At 40.2% G+C, this 14,666-nt stretch overlaps 1 protein-coding gene across 4 annotated transcripts in view; it reads left to right on the top strand.

Moving 5' to 3' along the window:
- CHM (CHM, Rab escort protein 1) overlaps positions 1–14,666 on the top strand; it is a 207,773-nt gene that overhangs the window by 27,036 nt on the left and 166,071 nt on the right. The window lies entirely within an intron of this gene.

Here is a 14,666-nt window from a genome sequence, read left to right as displayed (position 1 = left end):
TAGGACCTAGGCCCCTCCTACCCTTCCAGTCTCCTTATACCATACTCCCCAACATGTACTCTTCGACCCACAGTGACACTGGCCTCTTGCCTGTTCCACAAATAAGACACTCCATCTCTTGGCTCTGGGTATTTTCTCTAGCTGCTCCTGCTACCTGGAACACTCTCTCCTCAATTCTGCCTGCTGACTTCCCTGGCTTCCTTTATATTCCAACTAAAATCTCATCTTCTACAGGAACCCCTCTTAATTCTAAAGCCTTCCCTCTGTTAATTATTTCCTATATATGCTGTATCTAGCTTGCATTGGATATAGTTGTTTGCATGTTTTCTGCCCCGTTAGATTGTAAACTTCTTGAGGTCAGGGACTGTCTTTTGTTTCTTTTTGTATCCCTCGTGCTTAGCACAGTGCCTGGTACATAGTAGATGCTTGATAAATGTTTATTGAATGGTTAATACTTAATTTTATTTATGCACAGGAATTGATTTTTTTAGCAAGTAAATTATTCCTCAAGGGAATTGATTCCCCCACCCCCAGCCAAACTGTGTATATATCCTATATATGTATGCCCTTAGTGCTTTCTTCTGGACATCTTTGTGGGATTGGTACTACAGATAATATTATCATCCTCATTTTACAGATGAGGAAACTGAGGCTTATGGTTTAAGAGTTTCACCTCTGGTCACACGCACTTCTGAGAGGTTTCCTGATGCTAAATCGAGCATTCTTTCCACTAGATTTCCCAAGATAGCTGATTTCCGCCAATTGCCGCTCTCTAGGCATTCACATATTGGACTTCATGTGCCGTGGCTTCACAATTCATCTGTTGGTGCTTAGTATTCTGAGGATGTACGTCTCTAACATGCTAGATTGGTCCTCAGAAGGCAGTTTCTGGCCTGGCCCAGGCTCAAAGTCTTTCCGCCTTGGTGGAGGATCTGTCTGTCCTCGTTCTCCTCCGTTAGAGCCTTTGAAGAGCACAGGCCTGCCCTTTCCCTCTCCTGTTAGGGTAGGGCTCCCATGGGGAAAGGGAGAACAAAAAGAAACAGGCTGGGGACAGCCAGGTTGCCCCTTGTACTTTTTGCAATGTACAGAAGCAAATGATCTGTTGTGTTTTGTCATTTTTCAGTCATGTCCAACTCTTAGTGACCCCATTTGGGGTTTTCTTGGCAAAGATTCTGGAGTGGTTTGCCATTTCCTTCTCCAGCTCATTTTACAGATGAGGAAACTGAGGCAAACAAGGTGAAGTGACTTGCCTAGAGTCACACAGCTAGTAAATATCTGAGGCTGGATTTGAACTCAGGAAGATGCGTCTGCTTGACTCTAAGCCCAGTTCGCTATCCAATGTACCACCTAGCTGATCTACTACTAGTTTACTTTTTACCTTTTCCAAATTTATTTTTAACATATTTAATACGCATTTAACACATGTTAACCCTTTAATTAATAATTGGGATTTTCTGGTTGACTGAGAGCCAAGAAATATTTGAGGTGAGGAAGCTTCTGTGTTGGACTAGAGGACTTATGTCAGGAACAGTTGTATACATAATTGATTGGGTTGACCCCATAATTAATTATTTTTAGAATTCTAACCCTTTATCAGCCAACAATAGCCTCCATTGGTCAGGGTCCACATGCTTTGCAAGAAGCCTCATAAAAATGCAAAGTGAAAGTTGTTCTGGTCACTTGAGTTCAGCAGACTAAACCTAGAGGAGGAAAAACCTTTCCCCAAACTGCATACAAAACCCAGAAACCTTTAGAAGTCTAGGAGAAATATGCCAGGTCTTTGAAACGGAACTGAAGCATCCTTTTTCTTTTTGTGTGAAGACTTCAGATCTGCAGCCTTCTCCGGGGCATAGGTCTTTAGCGCATAGGCCTTCCCAGATATCTCGCCAGGATTTCTGGGTTCACTGTGGTACTGTTGTTTGGAAGTGACAGTCATCTTGGTTCACTTGGGTTATTGCTGTAGTACATGATGCGACTATTTTAATTGTTAGACTTCCCCCCAGTCCTCAAATGTCTCCTTTCTGAACAGAGCTCCAAGCAGTAGGGTGTATCTTTGGGTTATTTTTTGGTTAGTTTGGTATATATGTTAATGGATTGTCCCCCCTTCATTTCTAATTGGTGGCCAAATATTGACAATTCTGTCTCTACAACATTTCTAGTGTCTTTTGTCTGTTGTCTTCTTTCTACTCAAAGGACCACCACCATAGTTCAGGAATTCCCTTTCGCCTGTTGTAATGGCCTCCCGATTGGTTTCCATAGGTCATTTTTCTCCTGTGCAATCCATCCTTTGCCATGCCTACCAAAATCTACTTCCTCATATGCAGGGGCCTGACTTAATTCAAGAATCTTCAGTGATTTTCCATTGTCTGCTGGATAAGTTACACAGTCCTTAGCCTGGTGTTTAAGGCACTCTCTAATGTATCTCTAGCAAATCTTTCCAGTCTTATTTCTTACTATTTATGGACCTGCCAAATTAGGATACTAGCTTTTTCCTGAACTGAAATCTCCATGTACCATCCCACCCCCCCGCCCTGGGCCCCCATGCCTTCATATGGGGTATTGTCTCTTCTGCCTGTGACGCGCTCCTTGCACATCTCTGCCTCTCAGAATCCTCATCTTCCTTCAAGTTTTCTTTCCAGTGCCACGACCCTCACGATTCCTTTTGATTCTTCCTCACTGGTGTCCCTTGTAACATACCGATTTGCATCCAGTTAGGAGTCCCCAGTAGAATATCAGTTCCTTCTATCTTTTGGTCTCAGTGTCCTCGGTGGCCTACCACATTGCCTTGCATTTAGTAGGCACAGTAAATGTTGCTTGAATTGAATTACTCCTAGGTTCTGCCTTCTGGGATCAAGCAGAATAAATCTAATTCCTCTTTTATCCAGTAGACCTTCTAATAAGACTGTTGTCAGGCATTACCCATGCTCTCTCCAACCCCGGATATTCTCTTAAGCTTATAAACAGCCCTAGTTTCTCCAGTTTATCTTCATATGACACGATCTCAAGGGCCTTTACTATCTTGTTTGCTCTCCTCTGTACCTTCTTTGATCTATTTATGTTATTCCTAAAATGTGGCATCTAGAACCAAATGAAATATTTCAGCTTTGGTCTGTCCAGCATGTAGTATACGGGGACCATCATCTCTTAATTTTTGAACACTTCCCATCTTCGGGCGGCTTAAGATTCTATATACTTTTTTGGGCTATCATCACACTGTTGATAGCATCCCAGAACCTGTGTTGGAAGGGACTTAAGTGGTCGTGTATTTGGATTTCTACAGGAACAGTGATCCCCTCCATGTGGATGTTGAGCCTTAGCTTGAAGCCATCTAGTGAGAGGGAATCTGCTACATCTCAAGGCAGCGCATTCCACTCTTGTGTAGCTCTGATTGGTTGGAAGTTGGTCCTCACATCAAGTCTAAATTGACCTCTTTGCAACTTCCCTGCTTTGCTCCCAGTTGTGGCTGCTGGGGTTAGGCAGAACAAGTCCATTGTCCCAAGTAAAAGCCTGTCAGTTACTTGACCAAAGCTGTCATGTTCTAAGTCTTCTTTCTGTTCTCCAGTATAAACATTCCTTATTTAGTCCTCATAGGGCATGATCTGAAGACTTTTCGCCATCCTGATTGCCCCCTCCCTCAGTTGCTCACATCCTACTGGAACCCAGGGCTCCAAGATGAATGAGCTGGACAATGGCAGACTCAGAATGAAGCCACGTCCCCCCACTTCTGGAAGGGAGAGGCAGGGGCTTTCCTATTGGCCACAGAATATGAGATGTCCTGACTGTCTGGATGTGGAGAGCGAGCATTTGCTTCTGTCTCCCCAGAGAGACTTGGGACCAAGGTTGAAGTCTGTCTTGACTCCATCTGCTTGACCTTTCTGCTTAATTGGAAACAGGGATCATTCCTAGTTCAGAGGTATCGGTGGTAAGTTTACCACCATGGAAAGAGAGGAGGGGTGGAAGGGCCTTAGCTATTGCTCCTGCAGGGTTCATTCTTAAAGCTGAATCTGATCACATTTGCAGGAAGGTGGAAAAAAAGGCATATGCATGCAGAGCTGGGAGGATGTTAGTTGTCCCCCTTCTTAACTGCTCTTTTTCTGTCAAGATCACCACCATCATTCCAGTCACCTAGGTTTTCAACCTTGGAATCATCATCTACTCCTCACTCTTTCTCACCTCTCTTTTCAAATCAGTTACTTGCCAAGTCTTGTTGATTCTGCATCCATAAATCTTCTTGTATCCCTCCCCTTCTCTCCCTTCACATAGCCATTGCCCTGGCTCAGGCCTTCATCACATCTTTCCTGAACCTTTTATCAGCCTCGTGGTTAGTCTCCTTGCCTCACCTAGCCTCTCCTAATCCATCTTCTACACTTCCCAAGAGATTTTCCTAAAGAACAGATCTGATCATGTCACTCTTCTGCTCAGTAAATTGCACTGGCTCCCTTTTGCCTTTAGGATCAAATACAAACTACTTTGTCATTTAAAGGCCTTCACAACCTGAAACCAGCTTATCTTTCTGACCTTATTCTATATTATTTTCCTTGCATATACCCTATGGTCTAGCAGCCAAACTGACCTAAATTGCTCTTCCCAAAACTTAACACTCTATCTTCAATCTCTGAGTCTTTGCCTAAGCTGTCCCCTGTGCCTAGAATTCCCTTTTTCTTCGCTTTTGCTTCTTCAGATCTCTAGTTTCTGTCAAATTATGTTTTAAGCGCCTTCTCCTACCCAAGGCCTTTTCTGATCCCCAGAAACTTGTCTTCCCTCCCCCATCATCTTGTATTTATAGTGTTTACTTTTCTATGTACTTATTGTCTCCCCATATAAAGTGTAATCTTCTTGAGGACGGGGACTGTATTTCCTCTTTTTGCCTCGGTAGCCCTAATGCTTAGCACAGAGCAGGCCCGCTACTCTGGTAACCTTGCAAAAAACAACAACAACATCAAGAAGAACAATAAGCTTAATTTGCTTCTTGGCCACAAACTTTAGCCCTGACTCTGGCTTGCCCATTCATACAGTCTGATCAAAAGAAAGACTGGCTTATCGCATGGCCACTACCATTGCTAAAACAACAACTCCTGGCTTGGTGCTTATTATTGGCCTAGGGCCATATTGATGTGGAAAGATAGATATATTTACTTGTGGGAGTACACCATGTACAACTAGCTGCTTAGTAGATGCTGTTCAGTGTTGGAGAAGGTCTGGAGAAGGATGTGAAGGTTGTACTTCCAAATGTTATATTGGATTTTGTTTTAGGTTACCTAAATGGATTTACTTTTACATTTTCAGATGCATTTAGATTTTGAGAATCTTGGATCATGAAAGCTGCTTCCATGGAACTCCTTTTTGGTTATGAAATAGCCCATCCATACATTATCATATGACCAGCAGCAGGGTGGAAAAGATACGCAGCCTTGGAAATTGTATACTCATAATTGTTTTGTGCGATTATCTAAGAGTTTCCAGCATTTATAATGGAAGCAATGAAATGAAGGATTAGTAAGGGATTAAACAGCTTTCAGATCTGGGAAAAAAAAGATTTGTAAATAGTTTTTGTATTTTGTTATAAAAACACTCAGTGGGACCAAAATAAGGGAGGATCTGAATAACTGGAGGATTAGTAAGTGTTAGTGGATGGGTCAGATTAATATAGGAAAAAATGACTCCACAAAAGTTCTCCCCAAATAATTTATGTATTTAGTTTGATCCAGTTGAAACATCAAAGAGCTTCTTTATGAAACTAGATAAAACTTATAACAAAATTCATATGAAAAAATAAGTGGGCAAGAATATTAATGATCACATTCAGCAAAGTTGATGAAAGGAGTCTTGTGTTCCTAGACTTTAAAACATTATAAATTGGTTATCAAAACTATCTAGTACTGGATGTATCCAAAAGCAAAATATATCAGTGAAATGAAATGGGTACACAAGACATCCACAATACAATAGATTAGTTGTATGACAAATCTTTATCCAATAAAAACTGAGGAAAGGATTCATTATTTAACAAACATACTTGGGAAAATTGGTTGTCAGTTTTCTTGGAAGGGGATTTAGATCTGTGACTTACAGTCTATGCCCTAGTGAATTCCAACTGGATGAGAAATTTAGACTTTTAGAAACAAACTCTAGGAAAAATGGAACAAAATAGAGTGAAGCATTTCTCAGTTATGGAGGGGAAATGAATTTTTTTCTATTCGACAAATGGAAGGAATTATTGAGGATAAGATGGACATGCCCAGCTGCATTTTTAAAAATTCATGTACAACAACAACAACAACAAAAACAGTATAAAAGAAAAAAAAACAAATTGGGATAATATGGGAATCTGACGGATGAAAGACCTGAAGTCAAAAATATATAAGGAACTTTAAAAAAATTCATAGTGATAACTTTCAGTGCACAATGGATAATTAGTAAAAGGATAAGACCTGAACGTTTTCAAATGAGGATACAAATTACGTATAGTCACTTGAAAAAAAATAATCAACTTTGTTAATAAGCAGTGATGCCAGTTAAATCAACTTTCAGGTACCATCTCACGTTCATCAAATTGGCTTAAATTATTAACAGCGGTAAAACAAAAGCAAAAGAAAATAAAAAATAATGCTAGTAGAGTTGGGAAAGAACAAGTATACTTACTCATTTCTGGTAGAATTGCAAACCTCTAATTTTGAAGAATAATCTAGTAACATGCAGTGAAAGTTACCAAAACAGTCATACCATTGACCTAGTAATTCCATTATTGGTAATATGCCCTGAATGTGTTGCCCAAAACAACAATAAAAAGTGTTTTTAAAGTATTTTTATAGTAGCATTATGTGTAATGGCCAAACTATCTTCCAAAAAACTGGAAGCTAGCTAACCATTTAATAACAGGGGAATGGTTAGATAAATTGTGGTACCCTCATTTAATGGAATGGAATACTATTGGAATTATGAACAGCAAGCATATGAAATTTGGAAAGACCTTAGTGAAATAATGGCAGTGAAATGCCAAGTGAAAAAAATAAAACATAAGAATGAAACATATAGTAACTCTATGACCACATCAGAAGAAAAATGCATGAGACTAAGTAGAAAAGAATTCTGATGAGGGCATATTGAAAAATTGTTGGTATACTTGATACATGGAGACAAATTAATTTGAATAAAATAGTTTCTAAGCAAATGCAAATTGCTTTTTATTGATGTTTAGTGTTAAGTTTCTTAGAAAAATGAAAACAAAATCCTCTGTGAAGGATTATTCTTGTGGAAGAGTTACCTCTGTCATTGAGTTGGCAGCACCATTGATGGGCCAAGTTGTCACTAGATTAATAATGTAATACTCATTTAAGGTAAGCTTGTAATGTTGCTTATTATAGTTTACTTTTATGTGGAATATATTCATTTTGTGGAATATGTTTTATGGAATTATTTCATTATATGGAATAAGTTTCCTTATTCTAACACCATGATTTTTTTTTTTCTAATCAGCTTGACTTGGTGAGCTTGCAAAATTTTAGAACCACAGTAAGGATGAATGTTAAAATTAAGAATTAATAAATTTAAGATCACTTTTGTCAGATTTATTTAGCTATTCCATTGGAAAGTGACATTGGTTACCTTTATTCTAGAACTTATGGACTTAAATGATTTCATAAGTCATAAAATGTATCTAATTTGTCCTAAAAAGGGATTGGTGTAATTTACCTTATTTAGATTAACCTGTCTTTCATTAAAACTTTGAAGCTTAAAAATTATTAAAAATTATTGTGGGCAACCATTAACTTAAAGCTTTTTACACACACACACACACACACACACACACACATATATACATATATATAGCATTCATTACCTTGAAAAGATCAACTTATTACTTTTAATCTTTATCTATTGTTTGCACCTATCATAATATACCACATAAGTAATGGTGGCTGATGGTTCTGAAGTGGCCCATTAGAAAATAGTAAGTGCAAGCTCTGTTGATTTATAAACACTGTCCAAGCATCACCATCAACAGCAGCTAATCTTATTCAAAATAGTCACTTCCTTGCTGTGTTGCCATAAATTCCTGTAGACAGATTTTAAACTAAAGTTAGCTTCTGCCAAATTGTAATTGAAGGAGCTCTATTTCTGTGTGCCAGCTATCTGTCTCAATAACTGTAAAATCTGTGGTTCTTTTCAAAGAGCTACGTTTACTGTAGATATTAATGAGCTGTTGACATGTGAAATTTCAAGGATAGATGCTAAATGATTTAGAAAAGTAATTTGCAATTCAAAATGGAGAGATTGGCATGAAGTTTCAACTTGAAGTTACTAAAAAGAAGATACAGGAAGACCAAAAGTTTATATTCTTGTGAACTTAGTGTTATTATTCTCACAATAATTGTTCAAGCTATCAATCTTTATGTTTTTCCTCATGATTTTGTTAGGTTTTTTTTTTTTTTGTTTCTCGTTAATTTTCAAATTGTGCAAGTTTGGGCCCAAGAAGAAATTAACTAGTTTTTCGTATGAGTCAGACTATTGCATTGGTTTTAAGAGGAGTCACTTAAATTCAATTTTCTTTGTCTCCTGATTAAAAAGGATACTCAATATCTGGCTCTTACATATATTGAATATATGTACAATTTGTGCACAAATGAATCCTTGCGATTGCAGTAGCAGTGAAGTGGGGTGAGTCAGCTGCCTGGGCCTCCTTTGTAAATTGCATCACCAAATGCTTATTTTGCAAAATTTTTCTGGAAGATCCTATATCCTTTACACAGAGTAGAACAATTTGAACGTGGTATTAAAGGAGATTTTAATAGTTTTCCCTAAAATTTCCCAACCAGGACCAGCACCCAAATACTTATAATTTCTTTCTATTTTAGTTTTAGATTAAGTAAAGATATGAGGAAAAAAAAGGAAGGGAATTGCTTGACTAGTTATGAGCTCTTGTTTTGCCATCCCATCATCATCAGGTGCTTTAGTTGTGATAGAATATTTGGTCCTTGAAATGCAGGGTTTAGTTTTTGTTTGTTTGTTTGTTTGTTTGTTTTGGTGGAGGCCTGCAAAGCTGGTAAAGAAAAAGGCTAGCTGTATGAAAGGAGAATGCATGGAAATATTTGAGAATTCAGTTGAGCAGACCTTTTTCTGTGCTGCTTTGTGCGATGTCGCCATCCTTCACCTGCCGTGAAGGAACTGACAGTCAGATCAGTCAATCAGCAAGTATTTACTCAGTGCCTACTGTGTGCCAGGCATAGGGAATACAACTACTGTGCAGAGAATGAAACAATCCCCTTACACAAGAAACTTATGTTTCATGAAAGGAGGATGTCTCATGTGGCAGAAAGAGAACAGGTTATATGGCTTGGCCTTAGGACAAATGGGAGATGAAAATCCACCTGAGAATCTGCTGCTGCTTGAGTCCACTTGGTTTGGGTGCCTAAAAATAGCGTCAGATTCAATGGGTGAAAAACAAGTTAGTCTTATGGAATGATTCCTGAAAGTGGGGAGGTCTTTGTGCGGCCTGAGCATCTGGTATCCCAGGCTGCTGCCGTGCCTTTCTCAGAATCTGCTCTGTCTCTCAGGGAGCCTTGGGGAAAGCTGGTCCCTGGGTGAGGAGGGAGTCCTTCTGAACTTTAGAGGCCTTATGTTTTCCACTTTAGTTAGCATTGAGGAGTGGTGGTAGAAGAAAGTTCCCTTTCCTCACCTCTCCCCTACCCATTTCCCCTTGGATCAGATAAAGTAGGTAATTAGTAAGTGAGAACTGGAGGAGAATGCCTGAGGCCAAGCTGGTTTGTTAACAAGGAACTCCCTGAGCCATGAGTGACTGACTATGCGCACTTCACACCAGCTGTGGGCGAAATGGCGACTCCTGTTAATGTGCAGAGTACATTGGGCTCACTGCTAACTGATAAATGGATACTAGGAGTGATGCCAAACAATTATCGTCCTATTGCTCCAATATACCAGAAGATAATTGCATATGCACTTTAAAACATAAGACAGGCAATAAAACCTGTGTTACGTCAGGTTCTAGAAATGAAGAGTCACTCCAGCATTAGAAGTTATAAAGTTATTACTCCCATGGCCATTATTTACATGAATTAGGGTAGAAAAGAGCGTCTAGACTTCATATTATCTAAGGTTTGTAAATTGTCTCACCAGGCCCTCAAACAGAGTAAGTGAGGAGTTCGGATTTGTGTCCGCTGCCTTTGTTAGAATGTCACTCCCCAAACTTTTTTGATCATGCACTCCATCAGTAAAAATATTTTGAGCATGTACCCCTAATGTGCGTGTTTACTTAGTTATAAATTATCCATATGCCCTACTGCACTAATAATTATGTATATTAAATAATGAAAAGTGTATATAAAAAGGCAATAATATTTGATCTGAGAGTCAATAGGATGCCACTGGAGTTTATTGAGAAGGAGAGTGAATTAGTTAGGTCTCTTCTTTAGGAAAAGATGGGTTGGAGATGGACAGACTGGAGGCTGGAAGGCCAATTAAGAGGCTACTCTGATAGCCCAGGTTAGAGACCATAAAGACTTGAATGAGGGAGCTGTGAGCTGAGAGAAGGGGATAGGCACAAGAGATGTCGAATACAAACAATAAGGTTTGATCAATGATCGGCTGTTTGGGGTGAGGAAGAGTGAGGAGTTAAGATTACACAGGCTTTGGTTCACTGGCCACTGCCCAAAGCACAGAGCCTGCCTTCCAAGGGGCATCTGCTCCCCTGAAGGTGATCCGTGGGGCAGAGGGCTTATATCTGGAAGGGAGGGAGAAGAGTAGGAGAGGGGCAGAGAATTTGCCCAGTGGCACCTGTTGCTAAGGGTGTCCGAGTAGTCATTAAGTTATAATTGCCCTGAGGGGCCAATAGCTGGCTCAGAAGGGAGAAGTTAGGAGTCCTCGTGGTGGAGGGCAGTAGCTGAGTTGATTTACTTTTTGGGGGGACGTGGGTAAGTGTGGTTGTGTTGGAGACAAGTCCCTCTATTGGCCGTTGCTGGAAGGGTGAGATGCAGCCCATCTTCCTAGCCTGTGCCTGGTTGATCACATGCCCCTTGGGGTCGGTCAGGCCAGGGTCTCCACTTTGAAGACCACTGGTCTAGAACTCCACATTTCTAGTGTCTGAGTTGTTGCTAGGATATGAATTAGTTCATGAGGGCTAATCGTAAGTCTAGCTAGGTGCCTGTTTCCCAGTGAAGTCAGCCCTCTCTCTCAAGAGCTGGAGGAAGCCAGAATCCTACAGCACAGGCACGATATGAAATTAGAAAAAGCTGTTTCTGCCCATTACTTTTGGAAGCCATTTCATCTGGAAGGGCCTCAATTTGATCTTAGTAAAGTGGGATAATCCTTGGCTACTGCCTACTTCCCAGGATCCCTGTGGGAACCAAATCAAATGGAAGTGCTTAATTATCATGTATTTACATGGCAGATACTTTGTTTACTTATCTGTATATTTGCTGTCTCCCCCCCATTATAGCATAAGCTCCTTGGGCCTGTTTGCTTTACGTCTTTATGTCTTTCGGGCCTTGAGTTGCGGTATCGCACACAGTAGGCACGAGTAAATGTTTGTCCATCGAGGGACTGCTTAAAATGTATAAGGTGGTATTAATAGCAACGTTTCTGTGGGGAAGGCACTAGCAGGTTAGTGAGTGAGGCAGAGCCTGGCCCTGGGGCGGGGATGATGGCCACTTTTTACTCAGCAAGCTGAGCTTGACTCCCTGTCGTGCTCTGCCTGAAAACACTTTTAACCCTTGGATATCAGAGTTAGTAAAGCCTTCTCAAGAATGCTAGTAGTTTTCTTTCATTAGGATTCTTGTACTCGTGAACAGGAATGACTTCCATTTGCTCTAGGTAGCTTATTTTGGGAGTATGCTAAAAATCTATAAAGATAAGACTTTCACAGAAGGTTCAGTGTCAGATTGTAATTATGGGACACAGTGGAAAAGAAGACAGTTAGGAGTTAATGAATGTTGATCTTATTTAATAGAAATGGGACCCAGAGTCTTCAGATAATTTCTTCCCCTCTGTTTACCTGTCTGTAATTTATTTTCCTGTTCCTAGACATTATCATATGGGCTACTATTTTTGTTTTTTTATTTTTTTTTATGGGCTACTATTTTTAAATGGATAAATATGTAAAGGTTAAGGAAGAGTTTGAAAGTTTACCTTGATATTGATTTCATTTTTCCATGGCTTTACTGGGGTTAATGGAATCAACTTTGTAATTCATATCCTTACTGTGTCTTAGGGAAAAAAAAAAAAAGGGTGGTACCCTGATGGTACCATTGTGAGATGAGAAAAATGAAATCTTTTTTTTTTTTCAGTTATAAAGTGTAGATTCTACTCAACAGGGAGGCCAGAGAATTATTTCAATTGCATGACTGCAAAATTTTTTCTGCCATAGAAAATGAAAGTGCTTTGTGGGGTGTTGCTGATAATTTCAGGGAGAGATTATTCAGTAGTGAAAAACGAGATAACTTTGACCAGCCCTGAATATTTCGTGGCCTGACTTCGAGGGGTGGGTAGATTCTGTCCCTTGGTGCTGCAGAGAGCCACAACGCTTGAAATGGAGTGTCTCTCCAGCTATTTCCTGGTAATGATAACAAACTCCATCCCTCATCATGAGCAGCTCCTTTCTGGAGTTGAAGTGAGGAGGCAGTTGTGACACAAAATTGGCAGGAAGTTTCCCATACCCATTTTCCTTTTTTCATGAAGTCAGGAAATTCTCACTTTGTCCTTAAAATAAATTGCGTGTGGTTGTTTAAAATCAGTAACCTAACCTTTTTGCAAAGTTTTACAGTAGTCCTAAAGCCAGAGGAAATCACATTTTAGAAACGGAATTTGAATATCTAATTTGCAAGCTACTCCTATCAAGTTAGGCCAAATTTAAAAGCATTTTGTTTTTTTTTTCTTTTTACATGTGATCTAGGCTGGCTTTAATGTTAAATATTCCATTGGCAGTTTTTGTATTAGCAGATATCGAAATGTCCTGAAAAATGTCTTAAACCTCATTTCTAATCATGGAAATACTGCAGCTCATTTCGTTGCAATCTTTTTGGTCTCCCATAGCTAGTTTACTGGTATTATGTTGCCCTCTTTTGTCAGAGAGACTAGACTAATGAAAGCCCCGCTTCACCTTTTCCATACATAATTGGATGAGATCATCAGATGGTGATGTTAAGAGCACATCAACAGGAAAAGTTGAAAATGAGACATGGATGGAAAAATAGTAGAACCAATTAGGTCTGTCAGAAGTCCTATGACTGAGTCTAGGGGGTGGGCAGGAGAATAGATTTTGACCAAATACTGACTTGGTCATTTCTTTCAGAGAGAGTGAGGTCTGGCTTGGTCTTATACTGAGAGCTGGCCTTCAAGCCAGAAAGACTTAGGTTCAAGCCTGCCTTTGACCAGACTCCAGATGTGTGACCCTGAGCAAGTCACTTAACTTCCAAGTGGTGCCCTGGGACCAGTGGCATCAAACTCAAATAGAAACAGATCCCCAGGGCTGCAGATTGATTTAGAAAATCACACATTAACATTATCTGTGTTTTATTGTATTTTTTATTTATCTTGCCGCAACATTTCCCAATTACATTTTAATCTGGTTCTTGCAGCACCGTGGGCCACATTGGTCTTGGGGTTGACACCTCTGCACCCTGAATTGCAGACAAAGTGTTGATCTGCATTAGTAGAGGGGTTGGTCTCACCTGGGAGTTCCAGTGAAATTAGAGGTTCAGTCCCTGTCCTTATCCATTTCTTTCATCTTTTGAAGGGTAGATGGATAGTCCATAGATCCCTAGAACTGGGGCAGAGGGAAAAATGGGCCCAGGGTCCACAGTTGGAACTGGAGTCGTCCTGTGATTCCTATGGTCTTTTCAAACTGCTGTGAATTGAAGAGAGTTATCTTGGAAATTCACACTCGAGTCAAGATTTTAGAATCCTTGCTAGGTGTGCTGGGGCCACTTCCACTCGTATGTTGTCCCAGCGAAAAGGTCTTTCACTTTAATCATGAATCTTTGCAGTGTTAGCCAAAAGGATTTGCTTATGACCTGATGTTGGAGGCTTAAAAAAGAAAGCCGAAGGACTTTAGTTTGGTGGCTTTGTTTTATGCTAAAGCTTTTAAAATTGAAATCACCAACCTGTTTGCCAAGTTGCCTGGTAAAATGGAGAGCTCGGTGGTCTGTCTTCCTTCGGGGAGGGAGGGGAGCCCCAACATCCCTGTTCTCTCTCCTCCCACCCTTTCCCCAAGCTGATCTCTAACCTAAGGGATCAAAGATTCTAAGTTCCTCAAATTCCAGCCTTTTAGCTGAGGCTGTGGATGTGAGCAATTGCTGTGATAGCTGGAATTCTCAAGAAAAATGCCAGGAAGTGCGCTTGTGGGTTCTGGGCAACGTGTTGTACATTAAGCAGAAGGAACCTTAGGGAGAAACTCAAAGAATTGAATGATTTTAATGAATTGTCCACAAGCCCACCAAAGGATGCTTTGGGAGAGTGGGAAAAAATAATAGATGAAGTCAAGCCATGCTGGGGGTCAGGGCAGCCCAGGGCTTTTCCATCCACTTTCTCCTGACCCTGTGCTCTGGCACAATCATAGCATCAACTTGGCTCTGTAGAGTCCAGGGTACTGGAAGGGGGCGTCATGTAGAGATAGGCCTGATAAGAGATGGTGTGGGGGTGGGAGATGGGAGGGG

Source organism: Vombatus ursinus, unplaced genomic scaffold, assembly GCF_900497805.2.
Source record: "Vombatus ursinus unplaced genomic scaffold, bare-nosed wombat genome assembly UNPS02004691.1, whole genome shotgun sequence".
Classification (NCBI taxonomy): domain Eukaryota; kingdom Metazoa; phylum Chordata; class Mammalia; order Diprotodontia; family Vombatidae; genus Vombatus; species Vombatus ursinus.
This window is presented reverse-complemented; position numbering and strand designations above follow the sequence as displayed.